The following is a 19,009-nucleotide window of genomic DNA, read 5'->3' on the forward strand; positions in this document are numbered from 1 at the left end:
GAGAAGAAGAGAACTAAGGATTAGGGTTAGAGGAGAACCCTTCCCAAGTTCTAAGAGCAAGGTCGGGGTCCGGTCTCCGAGGTTGTATGGATACTAATGGTCCTGCAGCAGACACCGGAGGAATAGAAGTTGTCACCACTTTATTCCCACACCAGACTTGGGGGCACAACAGCATCGTAAGAAAGCCGGGACTAGGTAGTAAGGAGTCCCCGAAGCAGGCTACAGCTGTCTGCCGTACAAGTAGAGTTCATGGGAACATCTGACGGAAGGAACTCCAGTGTAACTCAGTACTGTGAGTACTTCACTAAAGGCGCTAAGAGGGAGACGTTCAGAAAAGGCATATAAGTTGGCGGAGTGTTGGAAAGGAGTACTTCATCTTGCCTGGAAGTTGGCTGAGCTCCTGACCCCGGAGGACACGGCACGGATGCAGGCTCTTGTGCCACAACAGACTGTGAGTAAAGCTTTGGAACTACATGCCCTGGTGTCCTCCACTTATTCGTGCATCAACCTGCCCGGCACTACTACATCCCCTGCGCCCGACACTACACCATCTAAGTGTCACTTCACCTACTCTGCTCTGGGACTAAAGCCCTGCCTGTGGAGGGCTATAACATCATTGCTGCACCACACCATCTGTCCCAGAGGATCTGTCTGCAGCGTCGGCTTAACACCTTCATTGCCGAGCACCACAGGTGGCGTCACGACTCATTCATTCTAATCATCATAAGCACACTGAACATTCCCCCCTTTACAATGGGCGCCCAGGGCTACGGGCCGGGTACCAGCTGCCGTGACATCTCCCATTGAAGCTCGTTGGGCCCGGTACCGAGTACCCCACAGCCCTGGGTGTGAGGGCGACCCATTGAACACGTGCAGATCATCATCCAGTAGTAGATTTTATTTTTGATATTATCGTACACATATCATTCAAGACAACTCCATCAGGATATTTGTAACCTAATAAGAAATGGGTCCAAGAGACATGATTGGGAGAGACCTCATAGATTTCCAGAACAGTCAGCAAATGTGTGAAATGCATGAAGAGAACGTCCTTGTGAAATTGCCTATTTTACAAGCTCCTTTTGGCATCTCAAAAGTTTCAAAAAACTTCCGGGAAGGCAGCGTTTCTGGAGGATTTCACATATGTACTGCCAGGATGCTACGCCTTTAGATGGTACTGCCGTGTTCAAATGCAAATCCAGCATGTAGGGGATGGCTTGTAAGAGCTGTGGTTATGCAAAAGATTTTTGACCATACTGCACTAAATCCTGTAGACCTATTACCAAAAGTTGGAAACCATGTAAAAAAAATTGTCTGTGAGGGTCAATTTGTAATAAAGTGCAGGAATGGTATGTCCCCACTGAACAGACGGACCAACAGTTAAAGGGAAGGTTTATTTACAGGGAATAATACAGGCAAAATAATGGTGTAGATATAATATTATGAGAACAAATTAAGCAAGCAACCAAATGAACAGTATTAAGCAGTAATAAAGGTAATTGTCCCACTCTGAGGAAAGCGCGCGCTGTTTTCCCGCTCTCTGTTCTGCTAGCTTCCTGTCCTCAGCCCCTTCTCTGTCCCCCGGGGAACCTGCTGCCCTGCTCAATGGTTCTGGGCATGGAGCAGAGGAGACAGCCCTCCTCCGGCTCTTCCTGCACTTCACCCCCTTACATTCCCCCTCTCTTTTAGCTCGCCATTCCACGGGCGAGGGGTCTTCATACTCCACCATGTTCTGCCGGGAACAGACAACTGCCCACATTCTTCGCGCCTCCTCTCTTTCTTCTGGCGTTAAATTTCGTCCTCATCAGCCGCAGAGGAAAATACTTCGGAAGAGCTCGACTTAGTCTTCTTCTATTTCCTCTTCTTTTTTGCCTTGCTGCTGGCAGCCGCTTGAGTAGATGATACAGCCTCAGGGGTTCCTTGCTTGGGTCCCTTGGTCTGGAAGCTTAGTACGAGTGACTCTTCTACACAGCTCCCTCAATCTTTGGCAGGGGCACTGTCGTCCAAACTTGGACCGGATGGAACAAGACCATGCAAGGTGGAACCTTCATCATCCGCGCCGGGCTCTGCTGGCGTCGCTTCCCAGGGCTTCTCAGCCACACTCCCTGTCTCACTCAGCTGTTCTATCTTCTCATTGACCAGAAGCACAGGAACGTGTATCTCAGAAACTCTTGTCTCCTCTTCTCCTTTGCTAGTAGCTTGTGGCGGGCCTGATAGTAATTCATCTTGATGAGCCACTCGGGCAATTGTCTCTTCCTCCTCTTCGGGTCGAACTTCACCCTCGTGACCTCTAGACCCAGGTTGGGGTTCTACTTGTCCAGCCTCCATGTGCCAGGGCAGTACAGACATTTGTTCTTGGACAGTCAACATCCTTTCCACCTCTTCTCGACGTCCGACACCATAATACTGTCTTGCCCTGAGTGGGACTCTCCTCCCACCGTACCAGTTCTTCCAGGGGCAACGCTCCCTCCAATTAGCGGTACCGTCAGAGGGGTGAACGGATTTCTGCCACCGCCTTTCTTGGGTAGGGCAATTTCTGGACAGGTGTCCCACTCTTCTGCACACCCAGCACTCACTCATCTTTCTGGTGGGCGCTTTGGTCTGGATCGTCCACCTCGGTGGGAAGCATCTCTCATCGGTGGTTGCTCTTCACTCCAGGACACATGGTTACGCTTCGGAGCCGCCGCTGAAGTCTACTTCATGCTCCGCACTTCTCCTCTATCTTTCTCTGTCTGCTTCCACATGTTACTTCAGGACATGCTGCTGTTCCCCAAGACAGCAGTAAGGGCTTCCCCTAGACTCTCTATCTCCTTCCAGATTCTTCTTATCTTCAGCCGGGAATCCCGGGTCCTTGCCGCCTCTTCTTCGTTCGGGCTGAGTACTCCGCAGTTGTAGCATGTAGACGGTCTTCTTCGCTGAGCGGCACTAGTCTCACATTGGGGGGCGGTCTCTACAGCAGGGGCTCTCTTATATTCAGCCATTTCCTCACGGTCCGGCTTAATTTCTTCTTTCAAGTCTTCCACCCATTGAGGGGCAGCTACCTCCCTGCTCCATACCTTCCCCACTGGTGCTATCACTCCCTGCTCTTGCTCGCGCGTGAGTTCATCACTCCCAACCAGAGAGAAATTCATGTCTGGATTTACCCGCATGTGCTCTTGCAGGGCCTGCTTCATCAACACATTTCCCAAGCCCGTCACCAGTTGGTCTCACAGCACAACATCAATTGGCCCTATACCTACGCCGTCTTTCCGTATGATGGCAGTATGGAGTTCCTGCAGGGCATTCATAAACTGTGTCACGGTCTCCAGAGGGGCATGAGACAAATGATATCCCCTATGCTCCAAGTCCTTCTTCCCACTCCACAGTGGTGCCTTCCCACCGGAATCAGGGGCTCTACATTAACACAAGGGTCACCAAAACTTGGTACGTGGTATAGTCTCTCTAAGCAGGTCACAGCCCTGTCACTGGGCGCAGTCTCTTTGCTTGGAAAACGTCTTATCACTGCACACAATCTCTTCCAGGGGAAAAAACACTCCGTCCCCTGTTAGATCTCTCAGCACGGATCACTGCCTCTGCACGTGCTGCTGTCTCCACACTAGCTGCCGTTTTCACACTAGCCGCTGCCTTGGTACTAGCTGCTTCCTTTGCACTGGACACAGACTTCACACGGGGGTCAGGACACACCTCATCTGTCACTGCGGACTCTAGCTTTACGTAGTCACGGGCTACGGTCTCTGCTCTGGCCTCAGTCTCTCTACAGGCTTCTGCTTCTCTTTGGGTCTCAGTCTGTCCACAGGGGTCAGGGCGCACCTTTGCAGTCTCCACAGTACACAGTCTCATTTACTCACGGTCTGCCGTCTCTGTGCGCGGTACCCAGGTCTTTTCTCTGTGACCGAGAGCTCTGTCTCTCCCCCAGTCTGCATCAGCATCTTCCACCGTCTGCTGCTCAGGCTGCTCTGAGGAAAGCGCGCGCTGTTTTCCCGCACTCTGCTCTGCTGGCTTCCTGTCTTCAGCCCCTTCTCTGTCCCCCGGGGAACCAGCTGCCCTGCTCCATGGTTCTGGGCATGGAGCAGAGGAGGCAGCCCTCCCCCGGCTCTTCCTGCACTTCACCCCCTTACAAATTCAACCCTGATTGGTACAGTGACTTTATAACAACTATGTGCTTACATATTTAACATCACATCTCTTCCCGGACCTGCTACTATAATGTCTGAAACCAGATGACACCATATTCATTCTGGTGTTGAAGGAGATGTCAGGACCAGATGCTCTGAGTGGCACAGGCTCCATCTAGTCTTTGAGACTAGGATTTCTGGGACCTGTAGTGCAGCATATCTGTGTGCTCTGTCCAGCCAAAGTAATTTGCTCCCTGCTTGACCAATGGGACATCACCACAACCTACTAATACTCCAATCTATCTGCTGTGAGCTACCTGATACAATTTATCTGCTCTGGTTCAGTCTTGTGCTTTCAGCTCCTGTTTAGCTTCTTTGTATTCTTGTCTGACTGTGGCCCATTTTCTGACCATTTTTTGTGCCTTCTGATTTTGTTTCTTGAAGGCCTTTCTGGGCTTACAGTTGACTCTGTGGGCTCCAACCCAGGGTCCTCAATGTAAGTCCAAATCACTGTACAGTAGTTATAGAGTGAAAACAAAGATACTTATATCTAAGTCATATAAAGGGGCCAAACCTCCCTGCTGTAGTCTTTATTTATTTATTATGATTAGTTATATAGCACCATCATATTCCACAGAACCATTGGGGCTCACAATCTAAATTCCCTGTCAGTATGTCTTTGGGGTGTGGGAGAATACACACCCTACACACACACAAAGACAGGGAGAACATATAAACTCCTTGCAGATGTTGTCCTGGGTGGGATTTGAAACCAGGACCCTACTGCCCTACTGCATCAACACGCTGCCCTATCTTTGTTCCGACTCATAACTTACTAGAGAGCCATCGAAACTAGAGTGTAAAATAGGTGAAAAATATAGTATATTCCTGTATGTATCAATGCATGTCCAGACTATCTAAGTAAAAATCATATAATGCTAAGAACAAGTTAAACAACTCAAATCCATCTGATTAATACAGTATATAAATGTAACTTTCGAGAAAAAGCACAATATAAACGTTCATTGTTGGAGGAAGGGCGCCAATATTTTTCTTAAACAGATAAATTCTCTAACGCGCATCAAACATCTGATTTTTTTCCTAATGCATATTGCTTCATAAGAGACATATGGTAATTACACGAAAAACACAAATGGCTTTGAGAATCATTCTCGCAATGTGCAGAAATCTTTTGTAGACTGTATCCCACTGAGGGCAGCTCCGTTATTTTTTGTTATTTATGTCTCATTTTCGATGTTTTGTTAGCGCACATTTGCCATACTAGTAACCATATGGACATGCAAACATTAATGTGGTAATTTTCTGATGATAACCAAATTATTTATTGAGCTAAGATGAGGATATACAGAGGGAGACGGGAACAACATAAGGTATATCCTTCTGGACAACTAATTGTGAATCTGAGCACATTTGCCCGTCCTCCCGGGAGAGGCTTGTGTCAGGATATGTACAAATCACAAATATTTGCTTGGGGGCATATTATGGAGAAAACACAGGACAAAGACAAAAACATACACCTAAATAGCGAGCCTCCCTAGGCAGCAGGGCGCAATTAAATTCTGCGTTCCACCACGTTGTATTCCCATTATAAGCCCATTGTTTTCTTACATGCTGGTATCTTTTAGCTTTTCTTCTCTGGCAGAATTTTTGTAGAGGAAGAATTATGGGAAATAACATCAAGCTGAGCACAGAGAAAAAGAGAGGACCAAGGTTCAAGGAATATTTATATTCATTTATTATGCGTATTATGCAGATTAATGTTTCGACGTTTTTCTTATTGTTTTTACATCCATCTAGAAATAATGGCTCGGCTTTTTTGTTATTCAAGTCGCTATGAACAATATTTTCATTATTTATTTTCCTGCACTAGTGGAATATTGTCATAGAGATTGTAGTTCCTAGAATGTATTTAGCAGCATTTTTATGAAAAACTGAAAAGAAAAATTGTATTTTTTTTTGCGCATTTTCCATTAGCAGAAGATGTACAATCATACCCCTTCAGCACCAAACTCCCTGTTATCACCATATTTCCGCACACTAACATGGTAAAAATTGAGCTTTACTTTACTGTACTTGTGAACAAAAAAAATTTTCTTGTTTTTGCTTTTTTTTTCTTTATTGATAGATGTTTTATTCAAGTCTATATATAAAATAAAATGTGCTACAAATGTGTTGTTTTGGTAGGGGGTTTCTGTGTTTTTGTGGCATGTGTGGGTTTTGGAATCTCTGTAAGACTTGACAAAATGCAGAATAAATGCATGATACAAATGTAAGAAATTAAATAAATGTCATCAAAAATTAGGTTAGTAAAAAAAAACTGAATGAAAACCACTGTCCCCTGATTCATTGATATAAACTATAAAAACAAAGTTGCAGAATTTGGCGCAAATGTATTCCAGTCTCCTCCTGGATTGTTTTTGAGTATGGCGGTTATTTTGGGGCAAATTTTGTATTAAATTGTAAAATGTGTGACTTTTGTGTGGTAAAAAGTCTCAGAAAGAGCTAAAGACCGAAAAACAAGACCATTCTTGACTTTGCACAAAACTCATAAACCCATGAAACAGTTTTAAGATAAGATTCTGCCTCCAAAAATGGCAATGAATAAAACAGGAAAAAAAAGAAAACTGACTTCTTGAAAGCGGCAAATGATAAATCGGGGCCAAAGGCTAAATGCAGCCAGAGGGGTTTTTTGTGACTGTCAAAAATTACAAGCTTTTCAAATGCAAACCTCTTCAGGAAACATTACTTGGCTATGTGCGCATACAGTTTTTCAAGGAGTTTTTGGAGCAGAAAGTGAGTGGAAACTCTTCAAATTTCCTCATAAATGCAAAACTCCTCAAAATCTTGAATGTTCTGTTCAGTTCCCTCTAAAAAAAAAAATCAGCAAAAGGACTACGTATACAAAGAGTTCTATGGTGTATGAGCAATCAATGTTTTTTCAGGCTATTTCCAGCTGAAATTCACATGAAAACACACTTATAGATGCTCAAAATAGTGAACATATGCACTGCGATGTCAAAGTGACTGTCATGATCCAGGTTGGATTATGACAGATAAATGCACTAGTAACCTTTTTTTTTCCTTCAAGCCTTTAGCTTTAAGGTAGTTTTGCCCCCGGTGGCCATTAGGGTCATTGCACTGTGGTGATTTCAGTTCTAGTTTTGCCCCCGGTGGCCGGTAGGGTCATTGCACTCTGGTTTCTTTAGCTTAGTGCACGTGATTATCACTAACAGTTGTGATTGCTCTGGTTTAACTATATAGGTGTGTCTTGTTCTCTCACTCACTGTTGGTGATGTTGTTCATTTTCAGCCAAGTCTGGTGGAGGAAGGAACTACAGAGAGGAGTTCCTTGCAGCTCAGGCAGAGCTCTGGTGTAGTAGCTTCAGGTGGAAGCTGAATTCTGGTGGTGGACTCTGTTGCTGGGAGCAAGAGCAACAGAGCAAAGCTAAGTGGTGTTACCCCTGTTTTGTAACTTTCATTTGTGTGTTTCAGTGCAGTGGTGGGATTAGTTTCTGCACCGTCCATTTCACTAGAAAGGGCTAGGTGCAGGGCAAGCTAGGGTTTTTAGGTTCCTGATCGGTGCCTGATGCGGAACCGGCCTAGGGATCATTAGGAGTGTAGAGACACTGTCTCAGGGGAGTGCAGGAGGTCTCCATGTCCCCGTTTCCCTATCGCAAGGCCCTCCATTGTATCGGTTTCCCTGGTGTTTCCCCTTATTATTTAAATTCGCCCTGCTGGAGGCGGTGTATCCAGATACACGTGAAATTCTGAAATTCGCCTGCTGGAGGCGGTGTATCCGGCTGCACGTTATATTATTTTAATTTGCCCTACTGGAGGCGGTGTATCCTGGGTCACATGTGTCAGAGAAATTCGCGCCGCTGGAGGCGGTGTGTCCAGTCACACGTTGACCATCACAGCGACTTGCACATATTGAGGCTGTTTTTCGTTTCTTTTAATCACTTCAGGCTTCAAAAGATGCAAAATGGCTAAAAAGAAGTGACCTGACCATCCTTCAGATTTGGAAGCTGCTCGTTAGTTTATATATGCAGCTTAAACGAAAAAAAAAGGCACCAGTGGCAAAGACATCACAGAGGCGATCTAAGAAGACTTATGAGCAAAAATACATACTGTTGGTGTTTTTCTGCTTCAAACACTTAGGGAAGAATGACGGCTAGAAAAGTGCTGTGTTCATATGTCCTTTGGGGAATTTTTGTAGGAGTTTTTCCTCTCCTGAAGTGGTTTTGAAGAATTTTTAAAGATTTTTTTTCAGAGTTTTTGGAAGCGTTATTTGCAGCCTTTTCATTGGACAGTACTTAATTTTGATGCTATCAGGAGTGGCTTCAAATATGTGACAAGAATTCCTTTTTTCCCACTAGGTGATTATCAATTCCTAAAGTGATAAAAAAACATTCAAAATAATGAACATGTGAAAAACAAAGTCGTTTTGTTAGCAGCAGATTAATCTCTGTACTGTCCAGCCATTCAACAGTGAATATATATTTATTCAGGAACGAAGATAACAGCTTACAACTGGTATTTCTTTTATAGCTTAAGATCTTAGCATCTTTTCTGTCACCTTGCAAAGTGAAAGTAAAACTGTGCTCCAGCTACACACAGTGAATAGAAACTTCCTGTTTATTTAACAGTGCTTTACTAGCACTATAACACTATTGCTAGAGACAGAAGCTCATGCACTATTAAACAGGAGTAAATAGTAGTTGATGCAATATATACAATAATAAGCATTATTCCAACACCAGCCCCCTCAACAACTACTTATCCTGTTAGTCTCATAGCCATTCTGAATTCTTCAATTTTAGGTCTTGGAAGTGGCCTTGCCATAACATTAGCTGTTGTCTAGTCAGTCTTGCAATAAGCAAACTCAGTTATGCTACATTCTACTAAATCACGCAGGTGATGCTGTTTAATATCAACATGTTTGGTTCTTGCACTGATCTGACTGCATGCAAGTTTAGTGCATCATTGATTGTCTTCATAAATCACCGTTGGCTGAGTTATGGCTTACCAAGATTGCCTAACAATTGGTTTAAACAAATGACTGCTTGACTTGCATTGGCTGCAGACACATACTCTGCTTCTGTAGATGACAAAGCTACGGATACCTGTTTTATGCTAGACTAAGATATTGAACTTTCTCCAAGCTTGAACAAATAAATGCTTGTCGATTTATGATCACTTAAGTTACCAGCCTAGTCTGCATCCACATAACCTGTGAGCTTTAGATTTCCTGTTATCTTTCAAATATTGAAAAATTCTCTTTTGGCATTCCTGTCTTTTTGGATTGTTTTTTTCCACGTATCTGCAGGGAATTCCAACTGTTGCTGCGATGTCTGGTCAGCAGTCAAGTCATAGTTCCTATGTATAGACACACCTAACAATGAGAAATACAGACAGACAAATTATGTTCTCCTTCCAACTTTAGTAGTATGGTTCCATTGGGGTTGATATACCTTTGGCCTCTGACATTCCAAACTGATTCAAATCTGAGTTGATGTTTGCACTTTGATTTAGAACAAAAGCTTCCAGCTTTTTCTCTTTGAAACTAGATTCCTAGATAATGTCACATTTCCAAGGTCTTTAGTTTCAAAATGCTGATCTAGAATTTTATTAATCGTTGCAATTTCTGTTTCCTCTTGCTAAACTAAAATCACATCATCCACATATAAGAGAATGTACATACACTTTCCGTTTGTACATTTTGTGCATAAACACGGAACTGCTTGACCTATTTAAATCCATCTTCCAATAAAACTTTGTTCATTTTGGTGTTCAACACTCTTGACAATTGTTTAACACCATAGAGAGATTTGTGTAGTTTGTTGCTTCTCATCTGCAGCTCTAACTCAAGAAGTGTTTTGAAAAAGTAGGATAGATGCTTAGCTGGTATACCTGCGTTTGATTTTGACGATCTCCTGACTAAGGCTACTTTCACACATCCGGTGTGTGGGGTCCGGCGGCGTGCGGCGAAAAGTCGGGCCGCCGGATCCGGCCTGCAGCCGTGACACCGGATGTGTATGCGGCGTCTGATACAGCTCAGACAGGATTTAAAGGAGCCACAGGAGGTGGTGGACAGAGGCAGCCGCTGAGAGAGACAGCTGCTGAAAGGGAGGTGAGGGGAGGAGAGGAGAGGGGAGGGGAGAGGAGAGGGGGGTGGAGAGAGAGACATGTGGGGTTAACACTCAGTGTCCAGGCGAGAGAATCTCTCTCTCTTGCCAGGCACTTGTGGGGTTAACCCCACAGAGAGATCTCTCTCTGTCACCCAGACACTGTGAGTGTTAACCCCACAAGTGCCCGGTGAGAGAGATCTCTCACAAGTGTCCGGGTGACAGAGAGAGATCTCTCTCTCGCCGGGCACTTGTGGGGTTAACATTCACAGAGTCCGGGCATGCGCTGTGGAAAAAGCCGGTCGGGCGCTGACAAAAAACGTTGCAGAGAACATTTTTTGCAGATGCCGGACGGCTAATTTTTGCCGTGTCCGGCAACAACCGGACACGACGCATAAGCATCCGGCACGATGCAGCGACCATGAAAGCTTATGGGACAAAACCGGATCCGGTGCAGGATCCGGTTATGAAAAATTTCGCCGCATCGTGCCGGATTACAAAAGCCGGATGTGTGAAAGAGGCCTTAAGGTTCACCTACTTTTCTGTTGCTTCTTCATTGGTTGAAGAACATAACCAAACTTTTACATCTTTTTCCTTCTTGATTTGAATTTGTGACCAGGGCCGTATTTGCCATTAGGCACTCGTGGGCATGTGCCTAGGGCGGGACTCTGCGGGGGGTGGCACCTGAGCAAGTTGTTTTTTATTTTTTTTTTAGGTCCTAGGTCGACCCTCCCCTTCATTCCCCCCCGCCCCATCATACTCGCCTCCTCCAGCGATGCCTGCTGCAGCTCCGATGGTCCTGCGCCGATATCTGTTCATCCTGTGTGAGTGCGCGGTCACACGTGGTACCGCTCATTAAGATCATGAATATGGACGCCACTCCACTCTCATAGTCATGGCACCCATATTCATGACCCTAATGAGCGGTACCACGTGACCGCACGCTCACATGCACAAACAGGAAGAACTAGGCTGGACAAGAGACATGCAGCAGCAGGGAACGGACCAAGCCACGACACAGGTAAGCCGGATGGAGAATGAGTGGCGGGGGGAGAATGAGCCGGGTGGAGACTTGGGGCCGGGGGGGGAGAATGAGCCTGGTGGAGAATGGGGGCTGGGGGATTAAGCGCGGGGGGGAGAATGAGCCCGGTGGAGAATGGGGGCCAGGGGGAGAATGAGCCCAGTGGAAAATGGGAGCTGGGGGGTATGAGCGCTGGGGGAGAATGAGCCAGGTGCAGAATGGGAGCCGGGGGGAATGAAGAGCACGGGTGGGAAATGAGCCGGGTGGAGAATGGGGCCGGGGGAATCAGCGCGGGGGGGAGAATGAGCCGGTGGAGACTTGGGGCCGGGGGGAGCATGAGCCCGGTGGAGAATGGGGGTTGGGGGAAAAGAGCTGGGAGGGAATGAGCCTGGTGGACAATGGGGGCCAGGGGGAATGAGCGCAGGGGGGAATGGGGGCCAGGGGGAATGAGCCGGGTGGAGAATGGGGGGCCGGGGGGAATAAGCGTGTGGGGGTGGGGGGGAAATGAGCCGGGTGGAGAATGGGGTCTGGGGGAATGAGCGCTGGGGGAGAAAATGAGCCGGGTGGAGAATGGGGGCCGGGGGAATGAATGCATGGGGGGGAAATGAGCCAGGTGGGGAATGAGTGCCGGGGGGGAATGAGCGCCTTGGGGGAAGGAGTTCCGGGGGGGTGGGGGTGGAGAATGAACACCGGGGGGGCAATGAGCGCCGGGGGGTGGAGAATGAGCGCTGGGGGAATGAGCACCTGGGGGGTAATGAGCGCCAGGGGGCTGGAGAATGAGCGCCGGGAGGAATGAGCGCTGGGGGTGGAGAATGAGTACCGGGGGTAGAGAATGAGCTCCAGGGTGGAGAATGAGCGCTGAGGTGGAGAATGAGCGCTGGGGGGCACTGAGTGGAGTCTGCACTGGGGAGATGGCTGCACTGGGGAGATGGCTGCACTGGGGAGACGGCTGCACTGGGAAGACGGCTGCACTGGGAAGACGGCTGCACTGGGAAGAAGGCTGCACTGGGAAGACGGCTGCACTGAGGAGATGGCTGCACTAGGGAGATGGGTGCACTGAGGAGACGGCTGCACTAGGGAGATGAGTGCACTGAAGAGATGGAAGCACTAGGGAGATGGCTGCACTAGGGAGATGGTTGCACTGAGGAGATGGCTGCACTACGGAGATGGGTGCACTGAGGAGATGGCTGCACTGGGGAAATGGGTGCACTGGGGAGATGGCTGCACTGGGGAGATGGCTACACTGAGGAGATGGGTGCACTGAGGAGATGGCTGCACTGGGGAAACGGGTGCAGTGAGGAGATGGCTGCACTGAGGAGACAGCTCCACTGGTGAAACAGGTGCACTGCGGAGATGGCTGCACTGGGGAAATGGGTGCACTGGGGAGATGGCTGCACTAGGAAAACGGGTGCACTGGGGAGATGGCTGCACTGAGGAGACAGCTGCACTGGGGAAACGGGTGCACTGAGGAGATGGCTGCACTAGGGAGATGGCTTCACTGGGGAAACGGGTGCACTGAGGAGATAGCTGCACTAAGGAGATGGGTGCACTGAGGAGATGGCTGCACTAGGGAGATGGGTGCACTGGAGAAGTGGGTGCACTGGAGAAATGGGTGCACTGGGGAGATGGCAGCACTGGGGAGAAAGGCTCCTTTCACATCAGCGATTTTTGCCAAAGTGTCTGCATTAGTGATACTCACCAATGGGGGAGGCAGCACTAAAAGTGCCTAGGGCAGAATAAACTCTAAATACGGCCCTGTTTGTGACTAATATTGTTGTTGCTTCATCTGGACTACTGGTATAATGTCATGAAATTTGAGCGAAGTTCACGAATCTCTGCTTATTGTGACATTGTTCATTTCTGGGTGCAGGATTTTATATCCTTTCTGGGTTTCATTGTAGCGCACCAGGATTCCCACTTGGTATGTTTTTCTTTCGGACTATGTACAAATACTTTATTTCTGAATATTCTTATGTGTTGTAGTTCAGGTTTCTCGCTGTTACATTGCTCAAATGGAGTTTTCTCAGTAGCTTTACCTGGTAGTCTGTTTTGAAGATAGCAAGCTGTCATGATTGCTTCTCTCCAATATGTTGTTGGCAAATCTGCATCAAATAGCATACTTCTTCCACTTTCACAAAGTGTCCAGTTCCTTCTCTCCACTACATCATTTTGTTCAGGGTTGTATGGTACAGTGGTCGGAAACACAATTCCATTTTTCCTTAAAATGCTTTGTGTTTCATTACTTGTAAAATCAGTTCCATTATTTCCATGCAGAAGTTTTGGCATTCTGGCAAATTCATTATGTACTTCTGTGAGATATATTTCAAGTTTCTCTGGAACCTCATCTTTGCTGTGAAGTAGCTAGACAATTGTATATCTTGAATAATCATCGATAAATGTGAGAAAATATCTATTTTTTCAGGAGTTTGAATACTTATTGGACCACAAATATCTGTCTGTACTAAGTCCAAAGCTGTTCTGATTTTGTAGCACTGTTCTTAGGAATGGATTTTCTTGACATTTTCCCTTTAAGACAGCTAGTATATTTCATTATCTGATTACACAGATCGATTATAATACCATCGTCAAGTTGTTTTTTTAAATTTTCGCATTGCTTCCGGGTCTCTATGTGCAAGACGCCTGTGCCATTCATGGATACAATTCTTGTGCTGTTCTTGTTTAGGAATGTATACACTTTCCTTGCATTTTAGCTGGTACAACTCATCTTTGATTTTCCCTTCTGCTAGTATGCAAACTTCTTTTGAGATGATACAGCTGTCATCTTTAAATCTAACTTCATTTCTTTGACATGTGAGTTTCTTCACAGATAACAGATTGCTCTCAGGACTAGGAACATAGAGCACAAGCTGGACTGGGATCTTTATGCTTTATGTTGGAAATACTTGACAGTTAATGTTACCATCTCTGAATTTATATACTGACCATTAGCCAAGACCACTTTCTCTGACTTACTTTATTACTTTACTCATTACTTTAATGAGCAGTACCACGTGACCGCTGAACACTGGAAGGAGCTGCCGGCATCGGAGAAGCAGGGACAGCAGAGATGTGCCAGGAGTTAGTATGACAGGGGGAGCATATGCGATATTCACCTGTCCCCATTCCACCGCCGCGCGCCACTATGTCTTCCATGTCCTCTGGCTATGATGTTTGGGTCAGAGGGCACGATGACGTAGTCACTCCTGAGACCCGGGAGACAGAGTGGCGAGCCGCAGTGGAAGCAGGACAGGTGAATATCGCAGGTGCCGGGGCCCTGAGCCAACGGCAACACCGGCACCTGGGCCCCATAGCTCGCCGGTGTCCCCACCTGCTCAGGACACTGGCACCTGGCCCCCCAGTGACAAGAGGTATGTCTTTTTTTTATTCGCAGCAGCAGCAGCATATTTGGCACATTCTATGGCGCATCTTATGGGGCCATCAAGATATATGGAGCAGCATATGGGGCATATTCTATGGAGCATCTTATAGGGCCATCAACCTTTATGGATCAGCATATGGGGCATATTATTCTATGGAGCATCTTATGGGGCCATAACCTTTGTGGAGCAGCATATGGGGCATATTCTATGGAGCATTTTATCGGGCCATAACCATTATGGAGCAGCATATGGCGCATATTATATGGAGCATCTTATGGGGCCATCAAGATATATGGAGCAGCATATGGGGCATATTATATGGAGCATGTTATGGGGCCATAAACTTCATGCATTATATGGGGCATCTTATGGGGCCATCAACCTTTATGGAGCAACATATGGGGCATATTATTCTATGGAGCATCTTATGGGGCCATTATTATCCTTTTTGCTGCATTTATGTGGGCCATATTTTGTATGGAGCATTTTATGGGGCCCATCATGAACTTTATGGAGCATTATATGGGGCCATCATGAACTGTATGGAGCATTATATGGGGCTCCTGATTCAATATGGATATTCAAAAACATTTAACCTACTAATGTCTTAATTAATTTTACTTTTATTGGTATCTATTTTTATTTTAGAAATTTACCAGTAACTGCTGCATTTTCCACCCTAGGCTTATACTTGAGTCAATAAGTTTTCCCAGTTTTTTGTGGAAAAATTAGGGGCCTCGGCTTATACTCGGGTTGACTTATACTCGAGTATATACAGTATTTATTTATGAATAAAGATGACACAGCTTACAACTGGTATTTCATATAGCTTAGGATCTTAGCATCTTGTCTGTCAGCTTGTAAAGTGAAAGTAAAGTGTGCTCCAGCTACACACAGTAAACAGTAACCTCCTGTTTTTTAACAGTGCTTTACTGGCAACATAACAAAACAGGAGTAAAGAGTATTTGAAGCAATATATACAATAATAAGCATTATTCCAACAGGTTTTAAAATAGAAATGAAAAAGAAGCTTCTCAGAAGGCTTTTTAAGTATTCTTTCCCCAAAAAACTCTGTATACACATAGCTTTAAAATAGATGGTGCTCAACAAAAACACAATACATTTCCTACAATACATTGTTAGACATTTGCACTTCTGAATTTCCTAGATTAAAAAAGACCAGGCCCATGGTGAGATTAATAAAATCTCTCTGTGTATATGCTATCAAAAATTAACGACACCCTGTATAGTTTTTTAAGGCCAGCATCACATTAGAGAGGAATACTTATGAGTGGCATGCTAATTAGCTTTGGAAGCTCTAGAAAAATCCAGGAAGAACGCCTCCACGGAGTCCAGCAGCATGGCAACTTACATCAATGTTGAGACGCTCATAGTTCTGATGCAAGAGAGGCCAGAACTATGGGATCAAAGGGACGCACATTATGCAGACCGGGCACGGAAGGAGGCAGCATGGAGGAGGATATGCATGCAGATATTCCCCGACTATGAGAACAAACCTCATAAGGCCCAGAAGCAAGTTAATAAGTACAATGCTTTAAAAATCTTCTTGATCAAAGTAACACGTGTTACCATCAGAACACAAAATTAGAATATGTGATGTTTTTTGTTAGAATATGTGGCGCATTTCATATTTAAAACTAGGCAAGAATCAGGCCACATGACACTGTAAACTACATTTTGCAAGATAAACACATATTTTCAATGTACCAATTTTTTGTTATGTTACGTTGCAGTGACTGATGTCATGAGACGCTGGTGCAGCGTCAGGGACCAGCACCGGCAGGAACGACAGATGCGGGCCAGGAGTGGGGATGCAGAACCGACAAAAAGGAAGTACATCTACTTCGATCGGCTTAATTTTCTGGCTCCCATTCTGGATTTGAGATCGTAAGTGCATACATCACACCACATTTTACATATGCTGTTAGGGTCAAATCGAATTAAAAAAAAAAAGATAACAGCACACAGTCCAACCTAACAGAGAGGGAGACAGCATCAGACTCTGAGGCCCCAAATGATCCAGTAGGGGAAGGTGAAGAGGTGGCCAGTCCATCTACTGCACTTTCCAGCTGCATCCACCCACCACCAGCACCGCAGGAGGAACATCCTGAGGAGGACCAGGGAAACAGCAGCAGCCCTATCGTGCCTCTGGAGACCTCACCCCAGGCTGCCATCATCCCACACCGTGGCTAACGCAGGAGAGACATGGCAACCTCAAGCACCAGGAGGCACATTGACAGTGGGGTGTTGAACTATTTGGCCAGGGCTGCCAACGATGATGGGGAGGAAGCATATTCCTGCAGCCTGGCACGGTACCTCCGTCCAATACCCCGGGAGGTGAGGCTGCGTGCCAGAGGAGCAATTCAGATACTGATTGATGCCTGCACACCCCCCAATAACCCCAACCCGGTATTTGAATTTTTGGAACGGTGGCAGCTGTCCACCAGTAATCAGCTGCAAATGCCGGGAATTCCAGAAGTGCAGGCTCCATCAGTATGAGCCACCTCCTCGGGTTCCTACACCACAGCCACAGCCCCCTACAACCCTACCTCAGCCTACACTGGGCCAAATTTCAGTCTATAATGCACCTGCTCAATATGGCCACTTGATCAGAACCACTGTTGGAGGCTGTTCCCAACATGGGTATGGTCGACATGGCTATATTAGGGGGTATGAACCACTTGGATACCCAACTACCCATTAGTATCCACTTCAGTATCCATCATCCCATCACTATCCTCAACCACAGGATCCTGGCCAGATACAACATCCCGGGTCAGCATATGTCAACCCACAGGGTGAACTACAAGTTGCGCCTCAAACGCAACAAAGCTCACAAGCTGGCCTCCCACCATCATCACCCCCAACCTATCAGAACTTATAATGTTCTATTTTGGGTTTTTTTATGATAATTTTTTATAACTTTTTGTTTTGTCCTTTTGCTAACTTTTTAAATCTTTGTGTGGCCAGTTGGATTGGCATGAAAAAACCATATGATTTGAATATGGTGTATTGTTTTCAAGCACAAGATGTTTGCATTAAAAACAGTTCAAACTATATGACTGTGTATGATGTTATGACGATATTATTCATCTTCTGATTTCCACAGTTTACACATTATTAGTAAAGCACAACACACACTTCAATCATAAATAGGAATTTAATTTGACCACATAATTCAAATTTACAACATAGAAACAGCATTGTTTTGCCATGGAGTAGATCCCTCTGGTGAAACAAAATAATTGGTAAACACATCCCGCACTTTTAGTCCAGAGGGCTGACGACGGGGATGAATTACATGTGTAATAGGCCTCACATTTGCCAACACAACTTCATCATCATATGAGGAACAGTCATGTATTCTGGTGAAGTTGTGAAGGATCACACACGCTTTAATCACCTCATTTACATTTGATTCACTCAGTTGAATGGCTGACTGCAGGACATTCCATTTGGCACAAAGAATGCCAAAGGCACTCTCCACAAGTCGTCATGCACGAGGTAGGCGCAAGTTAAATATTCTGTGTCGGTGGTCCAGGGTTCTACAGGGATAGGGCCTCATAACGTGACGTGTTAATTGAAAGGCCTCATCTAAAACCACGTGGGGGTGGGAGGTCCAACTCATTATTGCGCAGCCGCCGACCCATAATGAAAGAATTGAAGACTCTCGAGTCTCCAGTTCTTCCATATTCCCCAACTATTATAAACCTGTAGGCACTGTCGACCAGGGCCAACAGCACTACAGGAAATACTGTTTATAATTATAATATTGGGACCATGAGTTCGGCGTCTTACACACACGGATGTGCTTCCCATCCAGGACTCCAATACATTTTGAAAACTGGCACGTTTCCTCAAAGCCACGGGCTATCCGCAACCAGTCTTCCATTTTGGGCTCAGGCATGACCACTTAATGTAGTCGGGACCATATTTCAGAGCACGTAGACCGGACAATGCCTGAGATTGTGGATTTTCCAAGAAGAAATTCTAGATGCAGTGCCACATAGGAAAGCCCAGTGGAAAGGAAGCTAAAAGTAAACAGAAAAAAAATGAGAATCCATGCCACCAAAAACCAGTTTACCCATTCTTCAAAGTTACAGTCAAGATCTAATAAGCCATGTCTTTACAACATTAAACTACATGCAATGGCTGTGCTCTTAATGATACCAGCATATATAAATAAAGTAAATGTACAAATGTTGTCTTTTAAAATTAAAAAACAAGGACCACAAAAAGTAAAGGATGAGGGCATTAAATAAACAAGGCTGGTTTAATTATCAAGAACATAGAGAAGGAATACATACCGTAACGTAAGTATAAGGCG

The sequence above is a fragment of the Dendrobates tinctorius genome, unplaced genomic scaffold (assembly GCF_039654945.1).
Source record: "Dendrobates tinctorius isolate UK_male_01 unplaced genomic scaffold, ASM3965494v1 ptg000165l, whole genome shotgun sequence".
Lineage (NCBI taxonomy): Eukaryota > Metazoa > Chordata > Amphibia > Anura > Dendrobatidae > Dendrobates > Dendrobates tinctorius.